Genomic DNA, 5,883 nt, shown 5'->3' on the forward strand with positions numbered 1-5,883 from the left:
TATAAAAATTTGGCCGATTTTGGGTTGACCTTATGGCCTATGTTGAACCTTTGACCTAAGATAACCTCAAAAGTAATAGGTGGTTGAATTCACTGACCTGATATGCAAATCCTTTTCAAATTTCAAGTCAATCGGATGAAATTTGAAGATTTTAGAAAATTTGGTTCAAATTGGCCCATTGGCCTATGTAGACCTTTTCGGTTGACCAAATTTTACGAAACTTCAATGCATTTTTTACAAAACGTCGCAGTGTCGGTGACATTAATCACACACAAACACACAAACGGAGGCGATCAACATACTTGTTAAAAAATTTTTATTTTTTTTGCCAAGTGACAAACAAACAAATGCTACAGACTAACATACTTGGCAAAAAATATTTTCGCCAAATAACAAATGAAAAATCATTCATAGAGTGACGCTTGGCCGAATGGAACGGCACTCGACCGAGTGCGTACCTCCGCCAGGCTGAATAGTTACATTTTGTATACCACTGATAGAGGGGTGGCTTAGGGTGATAATCGTTACAGGGTGGCCAAAAGCGCCAAACTTTGTATATGGCTTCTTTTGGCCATAGGAAACAAATTTAGAAGGGGAGCCCTGATGAAATATTCACGGTATGCGATATACGCAGCAAAATCCAAGATGGCCACCAGGAAAATGAAAAATCCCATATCTGTGGCTACAGAAGTGCTATTGATATGAATTTGGTGTCAAAATAGGGGTTTTCAGGGTCCAGGAATTTGATTTTGTGCATTTCAAGCAAAAAAAAAGTTTTAAAAATATTTTTATGAATTTTTTTTATCAAAAAGATTGATTATCTTAATGCATATTGTCAGAAATAATGAGGATAAGCTTTCCAACTAGGATTATGATCTAAATTATCAAGAGCTCCAACAGTGAAGCACCCTTTCCCTAAACAAGTGGGAAAAACAACTCCATCTTCCTCAAAGTGTTTACAAGCTGAAGATGCCATCTGATCCTCAAGGTCTATAACCCTTTCATTGGATATACAGATTCCCATATGATAAAGCTGCTGGATCAGGTTTTTGCTTCTTGTTAGAGCATGAATGTTCAATCCAATGTAGACTGGAAGTGGGGGCTCACGCTCTACAGTGTGCCGTGTGTGTGCATCTAGCTTGGATGTTTTCTTCTTGGTGTTGAAGTATATGGCTTGACCAATTGAGAGAGCTGCCTGAGATTCATGATGATCTTGATTCTTTAAGTTTAGTACATTCAGGACCAAAGAGATCAAAGAGTTGAGACTGGAAGGTATGGAGTTTTCTTGACATTTGGATGGAAAGCTTCCACAAAATCTAAAGCTATCATGATTGAAAAAGTCCTTTCTAATAATAATAGCTGCTTTAGCCAATATGGCAGTATCTTCTGAAAAATCATGGACATTGAGAGCTTCACTGAACATGCTTCTCATCCCTTCCTTGAAAACAATTATGGTATTCTTTCCATTTTGCTGCTCTTGGGATTCAGGGAAGTGCTGTAACAATTTATCTTTTAACCTGGTCTTGTTTACACCCTTGTTGATGCCCATATTTTCAAGACGATGAACATAGAGGGAGTGGAGCTCAGATAACTTAAAGATAGCAATTCCAGATTCCACAGACTTTTCAATATAGTTTATTAATTCCAAAAACACTCTGCATTCATCCATTTTTTTTCATCAGTATTCACTGACATTTTGTTCTTTTTTCTAATGTGGCTGCAGTATCGATTTCTTAAATTTGTTAAACATTGCAGATGGTACTTTTCCTCAATTGCCATTAAGTCCCCACCAGCAATCCTGGCTTGCAATTTAATGTCCTGCAATTCGGTCACAATAGTCTTCAGATTATTGTCAGAATTAAATGCGGAGTACTGATGCAGGTCACCTTCTTCATCCCCGGCTTCACAGAATATACACTTTTGCACACTCAATGGCTCGTGTTTACAGGTGTGTTTGTTGTTTCAGTGTCCTCTGTAGTGCTATGTATTTATTTTTTTTTACCTTTTGTCAACTTTGAATTATTGAACTTTAAGTGACATGATTTATGCCATGAAGCAGAATTAGTTACAAAGTCTTCAACATTATTTGCAAACTGCAGTTTGACAGGGAGGGCACCAATTGCCTGAAACTGTGCAACATTTGACAGAAATGATGAATATGCATCTGCCTTGTCACACCTTGGATCATGAGTGCTCAGAGGGCATTTAAGAGATTCTGTTGTCTTTTCCTGGCATTTTACACAGAGGTTCCAATCAAACTCCATCATGAAACATGGGAGAACCCTGGAGAGATTGATATAACATGTTAGCCAATATTATATTTAACCATACCTTCACAATGACTATTTTCTAAAACTGAAATGTGTGATAGATGGATATTCTTCTTACTTTAACATCAGGGAATAGCCCTTTCAATATCCCATTCACCAATAATTAACTGAACCAATTAACCAATTAATTAAAACCTTACTTCTCAGGGAACACTAAATTGTGAGCCATAATTACCAGGATCATAACACCCCCCCCCCCCCCACTCACAATATACAATTAGATTGTGATGATCAGTATTATTTATATTACAGTAGTTGTTGATATGCAGTCTAAATGTATTATATTTTACAAAATCACTTGTTTTTATAATAGTTTCAGCTTACTTCCAATTAATGTTGGTCAACTCATCCTTGCATGTATCAACTGTAACTTCATCTTGGGTGTCGTAGAGAAGTAGGTCACATGGGGTGCCACGAAATGCTATCACACAAACAAAAAGGCTTTAAAGACACACCTGGCATTGAAGCTGTATGTTGAATAGCATTACTTATGTTTGTTTCTAATGTCCATCACTTGTAAATTTGCTCATTTGTATTAATATTTCAAACTGGTGTTAATGGTATGCATTTGGAAAGTTTATCCTCATTATTTCTGACAATATGCATTAAGATAATCAATCTTTTTGATTAAAAAAATTCATAAAAATATTTAAAAAACAATTTTTTTGCTTGAAATGCACAAAATCAAATTCCTGGACCATGAAAACCCCTATTTTGACACCAAATTCATGTCAATAGCACTTCTGTAGCCACAGGTATGAGATTTTTCATTTTCCTGACGGCCATCTTGGATTTTGCTGCATATATCGCATACCGTGAATATTTTATCGGGGCTCCCCTTCTAAATTTGTTTCCCTTGGCCAATAGAAGCCTCATGCAAAATTTGGCGCTTTTGTCTGCCCTGTAACGATTGTCTTGAAAATTGACCCGAAGCCACCCCACTATGATGGATCGGAGCTGAATCCGGACCTTAACCAAAATCGAATCGGCTTGTTCTTGTCACCTCACCTTGTCACCTAAAAAAAAGTCTTCCACCTAGTTTTGTCATAACTCATCCACAACTTTTTGAGATCTCATGCGATACATAGTTTTTGACCCCATCTTTCAGTGGTGAAGAATCGCTTGAAAAACTCGTGGATCTGGATTTGGATATTCACAAAACTCGAAAAAAATTTGTCCTTGTCACACACCCAACATGTCCCGCCAAGTTTAATCCGAATCCGTCCACCACTTTTTGAGATATCATGCAATATCGTTTTTAGCCCCATCTCTCAATGGTGAAGAATCACTTGAAAATTAAATAATTATCGTATCTGGATCGAGATTCGGATCTTCACCAAAGATTTTGGCTGGTGACAGAATCGATTCATCCTTATCACACAAATCAACCTGTCCACGAAGTTTCATCTGAATTCATGCAATGTGACATATTGTGCTATATATCGTTTTTGGCCCAATCTCTCAATGGTGAAGGATTACTTTTAAAATTCTCAGATCAGGATTTGGATCTTCGCCAAAATTAAGCACTGCTGTCCTTGACCGGTTTTGGATCTTCACCAAAATCCCCCATCTGTCCACCAGGTTTCGCTGTCCTTGGATCAAGAATTCGGATCTTTTGGTGAAGATCCGAATTCTCGAATCCCAATTCATATATTCACCAAAATCGAATCAATTAGTTATTTTTATACACCCAACCTGTCCACCAAGTTTTTGCGGAGTCCATCCATAATCCTTTGAGATATTGTGCTATATATCATTTTTGGCCCTATCTCTCAAAGAATCACTTAAAAAATTCCCAGATCCGGATCTTCACTAAAATTAAGTGTTGCATTCCTTGGCCGGTCACCTACATACATAAAAAAATTTCAGAACGATTGCTTGAAAACTATGGCTAAAAATCGTTTGACAGACAGACAGACAGACAGACAGACAGACAGACAGACAGACAGACAGACAGACAGACAGACAGACAGACAGACAGACAGACAGACAGACAGACGCAACAGACAAACAGACAGACAGACAGACGCAACAGACAGACAGACAGATGCAACAGACAGACAGACAGACGCAACAGACCAACATACTTGGCAAAAATATTTTTGCCAAGTAACAGACAGACAGACAGACAGACAGACAGACAGACAGACAAGCAAACGGACCCAAACGCAAAATACCCTCTCCTTTGGTAAGGGTAGTAAACAGAAGAAAGTTAATAGGATTCCACCCTGTGAGGCTTGGCCCCCTAACATATATATGAAAGAAAACGTCATGGCTCAAAATGAGTCAGGGGTTTAATCACTCTGCCAGAGTGGGTAGTAGTACATTTGGTTGGACAAGACATTCTGTGGAGTGCACTGAATGGTAGGAGCAATACCATCAGAATTGTCTGTAAGTGGTCGACTAATTGTAGCAGGTATAGTAACAGAAGTATCAGCGGAACATCATGGCAAAGTAGAACCACTAGTGTCCTCACTCAAGAGGCCATTAGCCTGTGTGGGAGGAATGGCCTCCCAAATGTGAACTCGATTCTGGTGATATGAACGGCCGTTAGGTGATCGCAGAATGTATGATCTCAGTTCCTGACAATGTGACAGAATCGTAGCTGGTTCCCAAGTATGAGATCTCTGATTATCAACAAGCAGCATGGTAAAACTTGTGATATCGTTGACAATTTACAAGCTCATTGTGGATGGCATTATAGGGGTCCAGAGTGTTCACAATACTGGTAGGTACAATTGATTTGAACTTCCTGCCCATGAGCAATTGTGCTTTACTATCCAGTGTTTGACTGATCGGAATTGAATGCCAAGTGAGGAGGGCAAGTATGTCGTCAGTACCTGCATGTTTGCACTTCTTCAGGGTCTCTTTGATAGTTTCTACATAATGCTCAATAAGACCGTTGGACTGGGTATACAGGGGACTTGACGTCACTACATCAAAATTCCATGTTTTGCAAAGGCTCGAAACTCAGCACTATAAAAATGTCCACCGTTATCATTCATGAGGCAATCAGGTATGCCAAACTCAGAGAAAATACCCCCAAAACAGTAAATAACAATACGGCTAGGGCATGGATCAGGAAGTCGTTGTACAACAGGAAACTTTGAATAATAATCACACATAATAATTAACCACTGGTCTCCATCAGCTCTGCAAAGATCGGCAGTGAGCTTACTCCATGTCCTTAACGGAACCTCATGCTGGAGCAATGGCTCCGAAACCTGTGACTTTTGGTACCTCTGGCATGTTTGGCAACTACTGATATGGCAATCAATATCCCTATTGATGTTCGGCCAGAATATGGTGTCTTTAGTGAGAAGGTTTGTCTTCTCGTACCGAAGTTCCCCGAGTGGAACTTTTGAAGAATTTTGTGTTTTAACCATATTGGGATAACAACTCGCTCTCCCTTCAGAATGATACCGTTTTCAACTAAAACTTCATCAGGACAGCTCCAGCACCCTCTAAGGGGCTCTGGTATGTCCTACATGCGCTCAAGGCAGCCACTGATGATGATGTCACAAAGTCGACTAAGATCTGGGTCATGAAGCAT

General features: G+C 39.1%; 1 pseudogene; it reads right to left on the reverse strand.

Moving 5' to 3' along the window:
- Positions 1-582: 582 nt before the first annotated feature.
- Positions 583-2,507, reverse strand: LOC147032419 (uncharacterized; annotated as a pseudogene).
- Positions 2,508-5,883: the final 3,376 nt, after the last annotated feature.

Source organism: Eptatretus burgeri, chromosome 2 (genome assembly GCF_056783735.1).
Source record: "Eptatretus burgeri isolate ZD-2024b chromosome 2, Ebu_testis_v1, whole genome shotgun sequence".
Taxonomy (NCBI): Eukaryota; Metazoa; Chordata; class Myxini; order Myxiniformes; family Myxinidae; genus Eptatretus; species Eptatretus burgeri.